At 37.7% G+C, this 18,966-nt stretch overlaps 2 pseudogenes; both read right to left on the bottom strand.

Annotated features, from left to right (window-relative positions):
- Positions 1-13,126: 13,126 nt before the first annotated feature.
- Positions 13,127-13,677, bottom strand: LOC114512592 (annotated as a pseudogene).
- A 2,336-nt stretch (positions 13,678-16,013) lies between these two features.
- On the bottom strand, positions 16,014-17,282 carry LOC114512591 (annotated as a pseudogene).
- Positions 17,283-18,966: the final 1,684 nt, after the last annotated feature.

Genomic DNA, 18,966 nt, shown 5'->3' with positions numbered 1-18,966 from the left:
TCTATCTTGATTGAGAGCCTTGCTGGGTAAAATAGCCTTGGTTGCAGGCCTCTGGTTCTCATTACTTGGAATATTTCTTGCCATTCTCTTCTGGCTTGGAATGTTTCCATTGAGAGGTCAGCTGCTAACCTTATTGGGGCTCCCTTGTATGTTACTTTCTGTTTCTGTCTTGCTGCCTTTAAGATTCTCTCTTTGTCTTGGAATTTTGCCATTTATGATGGCAAGATTATGATGTGTCTTAAGGTGGGCCTCTTTGGGTTCTTCTTAATTGGGACTCTCTCTTTTTCGTGTGTGTGTGGATTTGTGTGACTTTTTCTCTCATCAAATTAGGGAAGTTTTCCACTATTACTTTTTCAAACAGGTTTTCTATCCCTTGCTCTTCTTCTCCCTCTTGTATCTCTATTATACGGATATTATTACGTTTCATGTTGTCCTGCATTTCCCTTGACTCCTCTTCATTCTTTCTGAGCCTCTTTTTCTTTTTTTGGTGATTCTGGGTGTTTTTTTCTACCTGTCCTCCAGCTCACTGATCTGATCCTCTGCTTTATTGAGCCTGCTTTTGATTGCTTCTACTGTGTTCTTCAGTTCAGAAGTTGTATTCTTCATTTCCTCTTGGCCCTTGTTGATAGTTTCTATTTCCTTTTTCGTGTTGATATAGTTTGCCGTGAGTTCATTGTAGTTTCCCTGTAGTTTTTGGTAATGCTCTGTGAGCTCATTGAGCTTTCTGATAACCATTGCTTTGAACCCAATATCTGATTTAGTATTCTTTTAGTATTCATTTAGTATTCTTTCTGAGGCTTCCTCCTTTCCTTTAATTTGGGGATTGTTTCTTTGTCTTCCCATTGTTTGGACACTCTTCTTGTTAGCCTCTGCTTCTTAAATTGATCTGTTGTAGCTCCCTGGGTTTATGGTCTCACTATGACTGCTGTTAACTGGCTGTCAGTTTGCCCACTTTACGGAATGAAGATGTAAGAGGAATGTAGACATCTTTCAACTGGCAAATTCTTTTTTATTATTTATTTAGTAAAGATTTTATTTATTTTTTTGAGAGAGTGGAATGGAGGGAGAAAGAAAGGGAGAGAAACATCAATGTGTGGTGGCCTCTCATGCGTCCCTTACCTGGGATCTGACCTCTAATCCAGGCATGTACCCTGACTGGGAATTGAACCAGTATCACTGGGCCACACCACCCAGAGTAATTTTTAAAAAATATATTTCATTGCCTTTTGGTCAAGATAGACACATAGGGAGATATAGTTTGTCTCCTTGCATAATCATAAAGAACAACAACAAATTTATAAACAATAACCAGAACTGCCAGAAATTTGACCTGTATGGGATTCTGACAACCAAGGAGTTAAAGAAGGAACATTCATGCAGACTAGTAGGAAGAATGGAGATGGCAAGGTGGTGGTGGCTGGAGGACCAGGGCAAAGAAGGCAGTGGCTGGTGGAGTGAGCAGTCCTACATTTGCATGCAGATAAACCAGAGGAATAATGAGGGAGGAAGAAAGACCACTCAACTCAGGGTTCTAGCGAGGGGAAATAAGCCTCAAAACCTCTAACTGAAAAAACCTGTGCAGGTTGTGGCATTGGGAGGAACTACTAGCCTCACAGGAGAGTTTGTTGGAAAGACCCACAGAGTCCTAGAATGTACCCCAGACCACACACCCTGGAAATAGCACTAGAAGGGCTCAATTTGCTTGTGGGTAGGGGAGGAAATGACTGAAGGCCAGCTGAGAGCTGAGCAAGCAGGGCTGTTCCATATTGGACCCCTTCCCCACATATAGCGCCACACTCAGGGAAGTGGGTTGACTGCCCTGGCCTCTAACTTACCTCCACCCCTTACTGCATAACTGGCACACAAAGAGAAAAAAATATGGCCCAAATGAAAGAGTAGATCAAAGCTCCAAAAAAATACAATTAAGCAACAAAGAGATAACCTATCAGATGCAGAGTTCAAAACACTGGTAATGCTCACCAAAATGGTTGAGTATGGTCTCAAAATAGAGGAAGAAGTGCAGGTTATGAAAAGTGAAATAAAGGAAAATGCATACGGAAGCAACAGTGATGTGAAAGAAACCAGGACTCAAATCAATGGTTGGAGCAGAAGAAAGGAATACACATTCAACCAGAACAGAATGAAGAAACAAGAATTTAAAAAAATGAGGAGAGTCTTAGGAAACTGGGATAACTTTAAACATTCTAACATCCAAATCATATGGATGCTAGAAGGAGAAGAGGAACAGAAAGAAATTGAAAATTTATTTGAAAAAATAATGAAGGAGAGTGCCTCTAATCTGGCAAAGGAAATAGACTTCCAGGAAGTCCAGGAATCTCAAAGAGTCCCAAAGAAGTTGGACCTAAGGAAGCACACACCAAGGTACATCATCATTAAGTTACCCAGGATTCCAGATAAGGAGAGAATCTTAGAGGCAGTAAGAGAAAAGGAGACAGTTACCTAGAAAGGAGTTCCCATAAGACTCTCAGCTGATTTTTAAAAAGAAACCTTGCAGGGAAGAAGTGGCTGGAAATAAGTATCCCAAGTCAATAAAGGCAAGAACCTACATCCAAGATTACTCTATCCAGCAAAGCTACCATTTAGAATGGAAGGGCAGATAAAGTGCTTCACAGATAAGGTCAAGTTAAAGGAGTTCATCAAGAAACCCATATTATATGAAATGTTAAAGAGACTTATCTAAGAAAAAGAAGATGATCAAAAACTATGAATAGTAAAATAACAACAAACTCACAATGATCAACAATTGAACCTTAAAAACAAGCAAACAAAAATGAATAAAGGAAACAACTAGAACAGGGACAGATTCACAGAAATGGAGATCACCTGAAGGGTTATCAATGGGGATGGGGAGGGGTGAAAAAGGGAAAAGGTACTGGGAATAAGAAGTATAAATAATATGTAGAAAATAGACAGGAGAGGATGAGAACTGTATGGGAAATGGAGAAGCTAAAGAACTTATATGTACAACCCATGGACATCAACAAAGGGGGAGAAATGCTTGAAGGTGAGAGGGTACAGGGCAGAGCAGAATAAGGGGAAAAAAATAGGATAACTGTAAAAGCATAATCAATAAAATATACTTAAAATCTTAACATTTATTGCTGGAATTGCTCATGTAATATTTTCTTTTTAGTGATTTATTTTATTTTATTAAATATTTCATTGTTCTTTAATAGTTGTCACAACGTTCCCCCTTTTCTTTCCTCTGCCCAGCCCACTGTCTGCACCTGCAGTCAATGCCTACCCTGTTGTGCATTTTATGGGTCATTCATACATGTTCCTTGGCTAGTCGTTTCACTTTTTCCATCCTTATCCCCCAATTGCACCACCTTGGTCATTATCAGTCTGTTCCTTGTTTCCATGCCTCTGGTTCTATTTTGTCTATTTGTTTGCTTTGTTCATTAGGTTCCTCTTATAGATGAGACAATATGGTATTTTTCTTTCACTGCCTGGCTTATTTCACTTAGCATAATATTCTCCAGTTTCATCTATGCTGTCACAAAAGATAGGAGTTCCTTCTTTCTTTCTGTTGTGTAGTATTCCACTGTGTAATTGTACCACAGTTTTCTGATCCACTCAGTTACTAATAGGCACCAGGGCTGTTTCCAGCACTTGGCTATTGTAAATTGTGCTGCTATGAACATTGGGGTGCATAAGTTCCTTTGAATTGGTATTTTAGGATTCCTAGGGTATAAGCCCAGCAGTGGGATCACTGAGTCAAAACACAGTTCCACTTTTAGTGTTCTGAGGAAATTCCATACTATATTCCATAGTGGCTGCACCAGTCTACATTGCCACCAACAGTGCACTAGAGTTCCCTTTTCTCCACATCCTCACCAGCACGTGTTTGTTGATTTGTTAATGATGGCCATTCTGACTGGTTTGAGGTGTTACCTCATTGTGGTTTTAATTTGAATTACTCTGATGGTTAGTGATGCTGAGCACCCTTTCATAAGTCTCTGGGCCCTTGTATGGCCTCCTTTAAGAAGGGTCTGTTCAGGTCCTTTGCCCATTTTTAAATTGGACTGTTTGACTTCCTGGCATTGAGTTGTGTGTTCTTTACATGTTTTGGAGATCAAACCCTTGTCCAAGGTATCATTCACAAATATGTTTTCTCATATTGTTGGTGCTATTTTCATTTTGATTATGTTTTCTTTAGCTTTACAGAAGCTTTTTAATTTAATATACTCCCATTTGTTATTTTTTCCTTTATTTCTCTTGGTCTAGGAGATATGCTTGCAAAAATATTGCTGTGTGGTGTTGTGGACTGCTCTGTGTGGTTTTGGAGATTGTAGACCCACTCAAGCAAGCTCTGAAAGGAGCTGGTAAGCCTCCCTGGAAAACCATGTCATAATGCAGGTGGCAGGCATGACTAGATTAGAACACCGAGGATCCTGTGGGAATCAGGCCTGAAATGTACATTTTTGTTCCTTGAAGCTGGCCCTGCTCAGCAATAAGCCCTGTTGGTGTAACTCAGATGTTTGAGTTCAAGCCATAAGGAGTGAAACTCCCTAGTTCATAATATACGCCTTTACAGCCACCTGGCATCAGCATGTCTCACAGACCTCAACCTGAAAAGATTTCTGTGTTTCATTAATTGGTATTTATAGTGTTAGTTTTTTATGACTATAGCCTTGTTGAACATTGATTGATAAGCTATGCATGTGTGTTGTATCCCCCTGCACTTCCCAACCCTAATAAAAGCTGTGTCAGAGAAGGGTTCCAGGCATTTTCCACTAGAGGGACTTGACACTCCTTTTCTGCTGGAGCAACAAAGTTGCATCCAGGACAACTCTTGATTTTCATCTGCAGTGGCCAGGGAACCTCAAGGACTGAAGTTCCGCTCAGTGTGGGATATCTGAAGTTTTACTGCTTATGTTTTTCTCTAGGACTTCTAAGGTGTCATGATTTATATTTAAGTCTTTTATCCACCTTGAGATTTTTTTCTAGTTATGGTGTAAGGTCATGGTTTAGTTTATTTGTTTTGCATGTGCCAGTCCAGTTTTCCCAACACCATTTGCTGAAGAGGCTACTTTTACTCCTTTGTATGCTAATGCTCCCTTTGTCAAATATTAATTGACCAAAGAAACATGGGTTTATTTCTGGGCTCTCTATGCTGTTCTATTGTTCTATGTGTCTGTTCTTATGCCAGTACCAAACTGTTTTGATTACAGTGGTCCTGTAGTATAGTTTGATATCAGGTATTGTGATCCCCCTACTTTGCTCTTCTTTCTCAAGATTGCTGCAGTTATACAGGGTCATTTTTGGTTCCATATAAATTTGTGAAAAATTAATTCTAGATCCATGAAATATGTCATTGGTGTTTTGAAAGGGATAGCATTGAATCTGTAGATTGCTTTGGGTAGTATGGAGATTTTAATGATGTAATCCTTCCAATACATGAACATGGTATATGTTTCTACTTATTTGTGTCTTCTTTCATATCTTCCATTAGTGTTCTGTAGTTTTCTGAGTATAAGTTTGACTAGAAGTACAAGTACAAAATGATTTGAATTTTCTTGATTTTGTTGAGGATTGTTTTGTGTCCAGCCATGTGGTGTACCTTTGGAAGTGTTTCATGTGCATTTGAAAAGAATGTATATTTTGAGTGCTGGCCAGGATGGAGGCATAGGTAGAAACTCTTTGCTTCCTTGCACAACCAAAAGGAGGATAACAACCAATCTAAAATCAATAAACAATGAAAAGCTCCAGAAAAATCAAACTGCATGGAACTCCAACAACCAAGGAATTAAAAAATAAAATCAACCAGAACAACCAGACCAGTAAGCGGGATGCACTGGCTGACTCAGAAAAACTCCAGTGAGGTGGGGGAGGGGCAGGGCTGGCTGCTGAGCTCCGTGGGCTATGTGGGGAGGGGCTGACTTAAGGGAAAAACTGAGACTCAGAACTGACTGTGGGCTACAGCTGGGGTTGCTGCGATGGGAGTTTCTCCCAGTCTGACGGGAGAGTTCGTAGAAAAGTGGGCTAGAGACCAGCAGGCAAGCTACACTGTTCCCTCTCTGGCCCCTCCCCACAGGCAGCGTTGACGCACAGCAAAGAAGGTTGCCCAGCCCAGGTGAATACCCAAGGCCACGCCCCCTTACAACTTATCAGCTGTGCCAAGACAAAGAAATATGGCCCAAATTAAAGAACACAGCAAAACTTCACAACTAAGCAATGAGCTTGCCAACCTATATGATGGAGAATTTAAAGCCCTAGTAATCAAAATGCTTACAGAACTGATTGAGCTTGGTTGAAAAATGAAAGATACCCAAAATGAAATAAAGCAAAATACTCAGGGAACCAACAGTGACAGGAAGGAAACCAGGACTCAAATCAACAATTTGGAACAAAAGGAAGAAATAAACATCCAATTGGATCAGAATGAAGAAACAAGAATCCCAAAAAATGAAGAGAGGCTGAGGATTATCCAGGACAACCTGAAATGTTCCAATATCCAAATTATAGGGGTGCCAGAAGGAGAAGAATGACAGTAAGAAATTGAGAACTTATGTGGACAAATAATGAAGAAGAACTTTCCCAATCTGGCAAAGGAAATAGACTTCCAGGAAGTCCAGAAAGCCTAGAGAGTCCCAAAGAAGTTGGATCCAAAGAGGAACACACCAAGGCACCTCATCATTAAGTTACCTAAGATTAAAGACAAAGAGAAAATCCTAAAAGCGGCAATAGAAAAGGGGACAGTTACCTACAAAGGAGTCCATTAGATTATCAGGAGATTTCTCAAAAGAAGCCTTGCAGGCAAGAAGGGGCTAGAAAGAAGTATTTGAAGTCATGAAAAGCAAGGACCTACATCCAAGATTACTCTATCCAGTGAAGCTTTCATTTAGAAAGGAAGGACAGATAAAGTGCTTTCCAGATAAGATCAGTTTCAAGGAGTTCATCATCACCAAGCCATTATTATGTGAAATGTTAAGAAGTTCAAAAATATGAACAGTAAAATGAGAACAAACTCACAACTGTCAACAAATGAACCTAAATGAAAAGAAAAACAAAACAAAAGCTAAGCAAACAACCAGAACAGGAAAAGAATCAGAGAAATGGATATTACATGGAGGGATTTTTAGTGGGGAGGGGGAAGGGATGAATTGGGGGGAAGGTACAGGGACAAAGAGGTATAATTAGTAGGCATAAAATAGATGGGAAGAGATAAAAATAGTATAGGAAACAGAGGACTCAAAGAACTTATATGTACAACTCATGGACATGAACTAAGGGGGGGATGAGGGAGGGTTGGGAGGCAGGGTGAAGGGGGGATAAAGATGGAAAAATTGGGAAAATTTTAACAGCATAATAAGTAAAAATACTTATTAAAAAGAATGTATATTTTGCTTCTTTAGAGTGAAAGGTTCTGTTTATCAATTAAGTCCATTGATCTAGAGTGTTGTTCAATGAATGCTACAATATTCTTGTTGATTATTTGCTGGGAAGAACTATCTATTAACAATGGGGCATTAAAATACCCAACTATGAGTGTGTTTTTGTCAATATCTTTCTTGAAGTCCTCTAACATTTTCCTTATATATTTTGGTGGTCCAGTGTTAGGTGCACATATGTTTAGAAGTGTTAAATCTACCTGATGGATTGTTCCCTTAAGTATTATATAGTGTCCTCTTTGTCCTTTTTTATGGCTTTTGTTTTGAAGTCTCTTTCATCTGATATAAATATTGCTACACCAGTGAGATTACCTTGGAATATTTTTTTTCCATCCTTTCACTTTCAGTCTGTATAGACCTTTTGTTCTGAGGTAGGTCTCTTGTAGAGAGCATATACCCAGGTTATGTTTCTTATCCATTCAGCTACCCTAACTTTTTTATTGGAGCATTTAATCCTTTACATTTATGGTTATTATTGATAGGTACTTATTCATTGCCATTTTTTCCTTTTGTTCTTGTGTTCCTCTCTCTCTCTTCCTTCATCTCCTTATAATAGTCCCTTTAGCATCTCTTGCAATGCTGATTTGGTGAAGAAGTGTTCTCTTAGCTTCTTTTTGGTCTGAGAAGGTCCTTATTTCGCCTTCCATGTGAAAATAAGAGTCTCTCTGGGTAGAGTAGTCTTGGTTTCAGGCCTTTGCTTTTCTTTCTATATTTTTATTGTTGTTCAAGTACAATTGCCTCCATCTCCCCACCTCTCCCCACCCCAGCCATCCACATCTCCCACCCCTGATCTGACTCCCACTTGGTTTTTGTCCATGTGTCCATTTTAGTTGTTCCTGAAAACCCTTCCTCCTTTTTGCCGCATTGTTCCCTCCCACCTCTTCCCTGGTTATTGTCAGTTTGTTCTTAATTTCAAGATTTCTGGTTGTATTTTGCTTGCTTGTTTGTTTTCTTGATCAGGTTCCATTTTTAGGTGAGATCATATGGTATTTGTATTCCACTGCCTGGCTTATTTCACTTAGCAGAACGTTCTACAGTTCCATCCATGCTGTGGCAGGAGCGCCTTCCTTGTTTCTTCTGTATAGTATTCCATTGTGTAAATGTACCATAATATTTTCATCCATTCATTTGTGGATGGGCACTTAGGTTGCTTCTAGCACTTGGCTGTGGTAAATTGTGCTGGTATGAACATTGGGGTGCATGGGTTCTTTGGGATTGGTGTTTCAGGGTTCTTAGGATATAATCCCAGTAGTGAAATTGCCACATCAAAAGGTGATTCCATTTTTAGTTTTGTGAGGAAGTTTCATACTGTTTTGCACAGTGTTTGCATTCCCACCAACAGTGCACTCAAGTTCCCTTTTCACCACATCCTCTCCAACACTTGTTCTTTGTCAATTTGTTAATGATGGTTATTCTGACCAGTTTGAGGTGTTATCTCATTGCAGTTTTCATTTATCTCTCTGATGGCTAGTGATGCTGAATGTCTCTTCATATGTCTCTTGGCCCTCTGTATGTCCTCCTTGGAGAAGTGTCTATTCAAGTCCTTTGTCCATGTTTTAATTGGATTGTTTGTGTTCCTGGAGTGGAGTTGTGTGAGTTCTTTATATGTTTTGGAGCTCAAACCCTTATCCATGGTATCATTGGCAAATAAGTTTTCCCATATAGTTGGTTCTCTTTTCATTTTAATGCTGTTTTCTTTAGCATTAGCATTTAGAAGCTTTTTGTTTTGACAAGGTCCCATTTGTTTATTCTTTCTTTTATGTCCTTGGCTCTGGGGGACATATCAGTGAAAATATTGCTGTGTGGAATAACTGATATTTTCTTACCCAGTTCTCCTCTTGGTCTTTTATGGTGTCATGACTTATATTTAACTCTTTTATCCACTTTGAATGTTTTTTGTGTATCATGTAAGTTGGTGATCGAGTTGCCTTTTTTTGCATGTAGCTTTCCAGATCTCCCCACACCATTTGTTGAAGAGGCTACTTTTACTCCATCTTATGCTTTTGCTCCTTTGCTGAATATTAATTGACCATGGAGACTTGGGTTTATTTCTGGGCTCTCAATTTTGTTTCATTGTTCTATGTTTCTGTTCTTATGCCAGTACCAGGCTATTTTGATTACAGTGACCTTGTAATACAGTTGATACCAGGTATTGTGATCCCTTCTACTTTGTTCCTGTTTCTCAGAAATGCTGCAGCTATTCAGGGTTGTTTATGGTTCCATATAAGTTTTTGAAATGTTTGTTCTATATCTGTGAAATATGTCATTGGTACTTTAATAGGGATTGCATTGAATCTGTAAATTACTTTGGGTAGTATGGCCATTTTGGTGATGTTAATTCTTCCAATCCATGAGCATGGTACACACTTCCATTTGTTTGTGTCTTCCTGAATTTGTTTCCCCAGCATTGTGTAGTTTTGTGAGTATAGGTTTTTTACTTCCTTAGTTAGGTCTATTCCTAGGTACTTTATTTTTCTTGTTGCTATATCAAATGGGATTTTTTTCCTGATTTCTGTTTTTTGAAATTTCATTGTTGGTGTTCAAAAATACCCTTGATTTCTGAATATTGACTTTGTATCTCACTCTTTTGCCAAATTCACTTATTAGATCACATAGTTTTTTTCATGGAGTCTATAGAATTTCTAGGTACACTATCATGTCATCTACAAACAATGACAGTTTTACTTCCTTCTTTCAATTTGGATGCCTTTTATTTCCTTTTCTTGTCTGATTGCTGTGGCTAGGACTTCCAATACTATGTTGAATAGGAGTGGTGAAAGTGGACATCCTTGTCCACCTGTTTTATTCCTGATCTTAATGAGAAAGTTTTAAGGTTTTGCCCATTGATTATGACCTTGGCTGTAGGTCTCAAGTGTATGGCCTTTATTATGTTGAGGAATGCTCCCTCTATTCCCACTTTGCTGAGTTTTTTCATCATAAATGGGTGCTGTACTTTATCAAATGCTTTTTCTGTATCTATTGATATGATCATGTGATTTTTGTCTTTCATTTTGTTTATGTAATGTACTAAGTTTATTGATTTGTGAATATTGTACCATCCTTGCATCCCTGGGATGAATCTAACTTGATCATGGTATATGATCTTTTGAACATATTGCTGGGTGCAGTTTGCCAATATTTTGTTGAGGATTTTAGCATCTGTGTTCATCAGTGATATTGGCCTGTAGTTTTCTTTCTTTGTTGTTTCTTTATCTGGTTTTGGGATTAGAATGATGCTGGCTGCATAAATGAGCTTGGAAGTCTTCCATCTTATTGGATTTTCTGTAATAGTCTGAAAAGGATACGGGTTAGCTAACCCTTAAATGCTTTGTAAAATTCTTCTGTGAAACTGTCTGGTCCAGGGCTTTTGTGTGTCAGGAGATTTTTGATTACTGCTTCAATTTCTTTTGCTGTTATTGATCTGTTCAGGCTTTCTGTTTCTTCATTCAATTTTGAGAGGCTATATTTTTCTAGAAATTTGTCCATTTCACCTAAGTTTTCAAATTTCTTGCTATATAGTTCTTCATACTAGTTTCTTACAATCCTATGTATTTCTGTGGTATCAGTTGTAATCTCACCTCTTTCATTTCTGATTGTGTTTATTTGGGCCCTCTCTTTTTTTCTTGATGAGTCTGCTTAAAGGCTTGTCAATTTTGTTTATCTTTTCAAAGAACCAGCTCCTGGATTATTGATCCTTAGAATTGTGCTTTTAGTCTCTATGTCATTTAATTCTTCTCTGATCTTGATTTTTTTCCTTTATCTACTTGCTCTGGGCTGTCTTTAGTGTCCCTCCAGTTCTTGTAGATGTGGGATTAGGTTGTTTATTTGAATGTTTCTATCTTTTTTAGGTAGACCTGTATTGCTGTCCACTTCCCTCTCAGGACTGCCTTCTCTGTGTCTCTTAAGTTGTGGACTGCTGTGAGTTCATTTTCATTTGTTTCCAGAAACTTTTCAATTTCTTCCTTGATCTTATTCTTAACCCATTCATTGCTTAGTAGCACGTTATTCAACGTCCATGAGTTTGAGTGTCTTTTAGTTTTTCCTTGAGGGTGGTTTCTAGTTTCAGTCCCTTGTGGTTGGAGAAAGTGCTTGATATTATTTCAATTTTCTTGAATTTGTTGAGGCTTCTTTTGTGTTCTATCATGTCATTATCTTTGAAAATGTTCTATGTGCATTTGAAAAGAATATGTTTTTTGCTTCTATGGGATTAAAGGTTCTATATCTATATATATATCACTTAAGTCCATTTGATTTAGGATATTGTTCAGTGCTGCAATATTTGTTGATATTTTGTTTGGAATATCTATCCATTTTTGACAGTGGGGTGTTAAAACACCCTAGTAAATTGTGTTGCTGTCAGTATCTCTCTTGAAGTCTTTCAAGATTTTCCTTATGTATTTGGGTGCTCCTATGTTGGGTGCATATATATTTACAATGTTTATGTCTTCTTGTTGATTCTTCCCTAGAGTATTATGAAGTGTCCTTCTGGATTTCTTTTTATGGCCTTCGTTTTGAAGTCTGTATTGTCTGATATGAGTATTGCTACCCCAGATTTTTTTCCTGTCCATTTCCTTGGAATACTTTTTTATAACCCTTCACTTTCAGTCTGTGTAGGTCTTTTGTTCTGATGTATGTCTCTTGTAGGCCGCATATGTGTGGGTCATGATTTCTTATCCATTCCAGTATTCTGTGTCTTTCAATTGGAGCATTTAATCCATTTACCTTTAAGGTTATTATCGATAGGTACTTATTCATTGCTATTCTTTCATACCTGTGTTCCTCTCTCTTTCACTCTTCTTTTTTCCCCCTTTCTTAAAGCAGTCCCTTTAGCATATCTTGCAGTACTGGTTTGATGGATGTGTATTTGTTGAGCCTTCTTTTGTCTGGTAATCTCCTTATTTTGCCTTCTATTTTAATTGAGAGCCTTGTTGGATAGAGTAGTTGTGGTTGCAGGTCTTTGTTTTTCATTACTTGGAATATTCCTTGCCATTCCCTTCTGGCTTGTAGTGTTTCCATTAAGAAATCAGCTGCTAGCCTTATTGGGGCTCCCTTGTATGTTACTAGGCCTTCCTCCCTGGTGCTTTTAAGAATCTCTCTGTGTCTTTAAATTTTGCCATGTTTTTTTAAACCATGTATCTTGGAATGGGCCTCTTTGGAATCGTTTTGGTTAGGACCCTCTGTGCTTCCTGGACACATGTAAGTTTTACTCTAATCATTTTAGGGAAGTTTTCTGTCACTACCTTTTCAAACAGGTTTCTTTGCATTTCTTCCCTTCTTCTCCTGGTATTCCTTTGATATGAATATTATTACATTTCATGTTGTCCTGCAATTCCCTTAATACTTCTTCATTCTTTCTGAGTCTTTTTTCCTTTTGTTGCTCTGTCTGGGAATTTCTTTCTACCTTGTCCTCCAGCTCTCTGATTTGATCCTCTGCTTTGACTCGCATGCTTTTAATTCCTTCTCCTTGTTCTTCAACTCAGAAATTGTATTCTTAATTTACTCCTTGCTCTTTATGTTAGTTTCTATGTCTTTTCCCATATTGACATAGTTTACAATAAGTTCCTTGTAGCTTCCCTGTAGTTCTTTGTAGTTCTCAGCTCATTGAACTTTTTTATAACTATTATTTTGTTGTTTTTATTTACTCTTTAAAATAGATTTTATTTATTTATTTGAGAGGGGAGAGAGGGAGAAAAAGATGAAAACCATAGACATGTGAGAGAAACATTCATTAGATGGCTCTCCTTTGCACCTTGACCAGGGGCTGAACCTGCAGCCCAACCATTTCCCCCAACCTGGAATCCTTTGCTTTGCCAGAGAACCCCCAACTGAGCCACACAGTCAGGGTTGTTATTTATTTATCAATACGTTTAAATCCTGGTGGGGTACAGCATTACATGGATTCTGTGTCCAATGGCCTTAGCAGGAAGGTTGCTTCGGAATTTAGCATGAACTATGCCACTGTTTTCATGAGCATGAGTTACCTTTCCCCAGATTACTCTAGTTTTGTTTGGTTTACCACCAAGAGTCACTGTATTGCTCTTTGCTTTGTACACATAAGCATATCTCTTTCCTACATAGAATTCAGTTTCATCTTGAGTATAAACACCTTCAATTTTAAGAAGATCTGTGTGCTCCCTCTGGTTCCGGAAACCCCGTTTATAGCCAGCAAAAATGGCCTTGGATTACAGCCTTCCAGACATATTTGTTGTTGCAGAAGTTCTGTTCCTGGCAAGCACCACAGGCTTCAAGATGGTGAAAAAGCATAACTAGTATTTTGAACTCAGTGTCTGATAGTTTACTTGCCTCTCTTTCATTTAGCACTCTTTTTGGAGATTCCTCCTTTCTTTTTTATTGGGGTTTGTTTATTGTCTTCACATTTTAGGTACTCTTATTATTTGTTCCTGCATATTACATTGATCTTCTCTGACTCCAAGTAGTGTGCCTTACTATGGTAGGAGACCTGTGGGATTCAGTGGTGCAGTCTTCTTGATCTCCTGAATTTGATGCTCTTAGGATGCCCTTTATGCCATTTATTTTGGCTCTCTAGATGTCATTGGGTTTTGATTGTTGTTGGGTCATTTTTTGGTGGGTCCTTCCCTCCAGCTGGCTGATTGAAAGTCACTTTGGCCACCATGTCTTATAAGTCATTGTTCAGGTGCTGCCACAACAAAACTTTCAGCCCAGGAAACAAACCCACACCCATAAAATTAACCCCCACTCATAATCACACTATCAATAGCAAATGAGCCTGTATTCATAAAGTTGTTAAGAGATTATGACTATTAATGAAAGGAGAAACAAATATGTGATGACTAACTGAAAGAAAAATAATTTTGAGTGGTCAGGGGGTGGAGCAATAATAAGAGTAGGGGATTGGGGCAAGGTGAAGAGAGAAAGATAGAATATGCATCATAAATAAAAAAGAGAATGAAGAAGGCAGAATGGAACAAGAAAAAGGAAGTATATAGTATTAGGTTCAAACAGAAATTTTTAAAACCATATAGTGAGAGAGAGAAAGAAAAAGGAAAAAATAAGTAAATAAATAAAACCTATGTACCAAACTGGAGAAAAAGATCCACCACAGCACTATCAACTACAAATGAGCTAAGGTTAATATAGGTGTGATGGGAATAAGAGGGGGAAAAAAGAGAAGAGCTTAAGTGATGCCTAGAGGAAAGAGAAGTGCTTTGGAGAAGATAGAGCAGGTAGAAATATGAGTGAAGAACAAAAACCAGGCTAAGATAAGGAGAAAATAATATGTGAGACAAAAAAAGAGAAAGGGCAGGTGGAAGGCAGAATGGAATAAGAGAGGGGAATGGTAAAATTTGAGATTTGAAATATCAAAATGGTGGAGATCTAGAGATAAAATTGAAGAAATGCAACAACAACCACCCTATCCACTATCAATGAGCAAAGATTGATAAAAGTGGGGAGGGAACAAGGGTATTTTAAGAGCAGGAAAAAGAATGTAGGATGACCAATGAAAGAAAAAATTGTTTTGAGAGGGTGGAGTGGGGGGATGAATAGTAAGAGTACAGAATTGAAACAAGTTGTAGTAAGAGAGAAAACAAAATTTAAAACAAAGATAAGAGGAGGAAAGAAGGTAAAATGGTGTAAGGGAAGCAACGAGCAAAATATGACATTTGAAATAAACTGTAATGTGAAATCTAGTGACTTTGCACAAACTTGAAGGACAAGAAATGAATGTTAAAAACCTTTGCAGGAGAGAGAATATTGCAAACCATGCAGACCATGATGGAATTCGTTTCAGTAGCATCTAGTACTTACCACTGTTTTTTCTTTCTGGATTTGCCTCTGGTGATGGAGCAAGAGATAGTGTCCCAGTCTGGCTTTAGGCAACCTGTTCAAGGCTACAAGGTATCCAGTTTATGGCTGACTCCTTCAGTTGTTAATTTAGTCACTTTGTAATCAGCAGTCAGGCTGAAGCACCACAGGGTGAGGTAGAATAATTGTTGCAGGTGGAGCTATTGCTGCCCCTTAGGCCACTTTGAGGGGATTGGTCTGCCTCAGCAAGATGGTTCCTTCAGCATGGGGGATAACTCAGCACCAGGACCCTGGCATCTGCTCTCTCAGGTCTCTCTCCAAAGCTACCGTCTCTCCTCAAGTATCTCTGTTCCACTCTACCATCCTCTTTCCTGGAGCCCAGGGTAAGTGGCTGCAAATGAAATTTTATGTGTTTTCCTTTTAAGAGGCTCTCTGTGACTGCAGCTTTCTGTTTCTGGTAGAGAGAAACCCTGCTGGTTTTCACAGCTGGATATTATCTGGATTCTTTTTGGGCTCTGGTGCTGTAGGCCGGGGTGCTGTAGGCTAGGGAGCTCACATCTCAGTAGGAACCCCTTGACCACTGAAATATTCCTCTAGCATTTCAGCTACTGCCCATAGGAGCCTAGCCAGCCCTCTTGCATATCCTCTGCACTCTATACCAGTCACATTGTGGTGAAGCTGTTTCTTTTGTCTGCCCATGGTTATAAGGATTCTTTCCCACTACTGTTCAGTTTTTATTCCAGGTGACTTCTCTGCAATTTAGTTGTAATTCCAGATTGGTCCTGGAAGGAGGTTAGTGTAGCTTCTACTTACTCCTCTGCCATCTTGGATCCTCCTAATATCCTAATATTTGATGACTAAAAATTTTTTTCTATTGATTCCTAATTTAATTCCATGTGACTGGAGATCATAATTTGAAAATTTTAAAGATTTGTATTATGGCCTGGTATATAACACATCCTAAAGAGTATTCCATGTGCACTTGAAAATGTGTGTCATGATGTTAATGGGTAGAGTATTATAAATGAAAGTTAGATCTACTGTTCACCTATCCTATATTCTTGCTGAATTTTTGTTTAGTTTTTATTTCTGATTTGTAAGAGCATAGGGATGCTTATTAAAGTACTCATGGGTTTACTTTCTTTAAAAATAAATCTGTACAGAGTTGGTAATTAGGACCATGATAGCCACAGTAGGGAAAACAGTGTGATATTAAGGCTTTGGTATCAGTACATGCATCCTTCTATTTTCAAGTGCACTAACAAGGCTGATGGGATCTCCATCAGAGTGGAAATAGCAGGATCCTGGTTGCAGGATCTCTCAGAATTTGTGTAATTGATTACAGGTTCAACCTATGACCCAAGTCCAAAAGTTCCAGTTTTCTCTGCCACCTCCAGTACTAACTTCAGGTTCTGGTCAAAGAGTTCACAGCTAATGGGCATTTATAGGGACTAGAATGGGTTCTTAAGGACAAAGTCTGAGTAAATTTCATAAATCTTTAGAGAAGAGAATCTATTTCACCTTGCTGATAATTGCCAGCACCACAAAATTGATCTGTCAGTGTCCTGAAGTAGTGCAGTTTGATATGTTTGTCACCAGCATCTCATTGCCTGAGCTGCCATGTTTGGGAGGCAATAGGGGGCCAACTGTGAAGAGGGAGTGGAACATGAAGGCTAGCATGAGCCTCTCATTAGAAATGAAATGAAGCTGGCCAAATTTAATGGACAATGAGTAATTAGCAGGGTTTCCCAGATGTTCCAGCACCTCTTACCTGTAGGCTGTGTATTTTCCATTCATATCCACACCATTAATGGCCAACACAGCAGAGAAGAGGCTAGGCATCAACAAAGCCCCACTATGGTTTTGCTGAGGGGACAAGGCACCCAGCCCTTCCTTTTCCTTCTGTTCTGTTTAGTTTTTCTATCACTTATTAAGAATAAGTATTCATGTCTTTAACTGTTTTTTTTTTGTTAAGTGTCAATTTCTCTTTTTAATATGTTTTTGGGAGGGGTATTGTTTCAATAGATGCATATATTTTATAATTACCACATTTTATTAATGAGATGGTCCTTTTTATCACTATGAAATGTTCATCTTCATTTCTAGAAACAATTCTCATCTTAATGTCTATTTTATCTAATACTAATATAGCTACTCTAGCTCTCTTATTATTAGTGTTTGCATGGTATATCAGTTTCCATTATTTTACTTTCATCTTATTTGTTTCTTTGAGTCTAAATTGGGTCTTTGGTAAACAGCATATAGTTAGATCTTGTTCATTTCATATACAGTCTGACAATCTCTGCCTTTTTATTGCAGTGATTTTTTAAATTTACATTTAATGTAATCATTGATTTAGGTTTTTACATCTGCCAATTTGGTATTTGTTTTTTCATATGTATCATGACTTTTTTGTTTCTTTTTCTTCTTTTCCTGCCTTCTGTTGATATAAATAAAATTTTTTTGAGTGTGTGTGTATCATTTAAATTCCTTCCTTGGTTTTCTTTTATTATATTCTTTAGAATTATTTTCTTAGTGGTTGTTCTGGAGGTTATAGTATGCTTCTTATTATAATCCAGTTTAGATGAATACTAATTTTTATTTCTGGAAAAAAATAGATTTGCTCCAATATACAGGGTCCAGCAGAAGTAAGGCCTGCTTGAGTGTGGTTGGTAGGGTAATAATATGGATGTAATCATTTATAATTTTAATTTGAAAATTTCACCTAAAATGTCATATGGTATGCTTGAGTGTGATATTGTTATGTTACAAAATTACATGCTTCTGATTTTTGTAATAAAAGATTTTGCAATAATAACAGGGATGTTGTGTGTGCTAGACCCTGTAGATTCACTAAGTCCCCTCCTTTGTGACATCAATCTATTTGTCTGTCTATCTATCTATCTATCTATCTATCATCTATCTTGGTCATTTACAGATATATGCTGTATTTATAACATATATGTTACATTCCCAACAACACAGTGGTATAATTTATTGTTGTTTAATGCACTTATATATTTTTAATGAAAAGAAGAAATGAAAGTATATTCATATGTTCTTTTATATTTACTCACATAAATACATTTATTAGTACTCTTTATGTCTTTATGTATATTCACATCACTCTCTGGTATCATTTCCTTTCAGTCTGAAGGACCTCCTTTAGTATTTCTTGTAAGGCATGTATCCTAGCTCTGAATTCTTTTTATATTTATTTTTCCTTTCTTTTGTGAAGGACAGATTTCCTGTATATATAATTCTTGGTGGAAAAATTTTCTTTCAGCACTTTAAGTATGTCCTTTCACTGCTCCTGACATCTGTTGTTTCTGATGAGAAGTCAGCTGTTAATTGTATTGTTCTTCTATTTGTGATGAATCACTTCTCTTATTGGTTTGAAGATTTTTGCATCACCTGTGGATTTTAACAGTATATAGGTGTGGATCTCTTTGTGTTTACCTTATTTTAATACATTGTGCTTATCAGATCTGTAGATTTTTTTCATCAACTTTGGAAAGTTTTTGGTTGTCAGTTCTTCAAATATTTTTTTACTACACATCTCTCTGTCTCCTCTTCTTCTAGAGCTCCCATTACATATACAAGTATGTTGGTACACTTGATGTTGTTCCACAGTTAACTGTGGTACTAGTCATTTTTTAAAAAGTTATCTTTTTTCTCTAGTCATCCTGTTAGATTTCCACTGAGCTATCTTCAAGTTTATTTCTTCTTCTGCTATCTTAAATCTTTTCTTGACCCTAACTAGTAA

This window comes from Phyllostomus discolor, chromosome 3 (assembly GCF_004126475.2).
Source record: "Phyllostomus discolor isolate MPI-MPIP mPhyDis1 chromosome 3, mPhyDis1.pri.v3, whole genome shotgun sequence".
NCBI lineage: Eukaryota > Metazoa > Chordata > Mammalia > Chiroptera > Phyllostomidae > Phyllostomus > Phyllostomus discolor.
The sequence above is the reverse complement of the archived record's forward strand: the minus strand, read 5'-3'. Positions and strand labels throughout refer to the sequence as shown.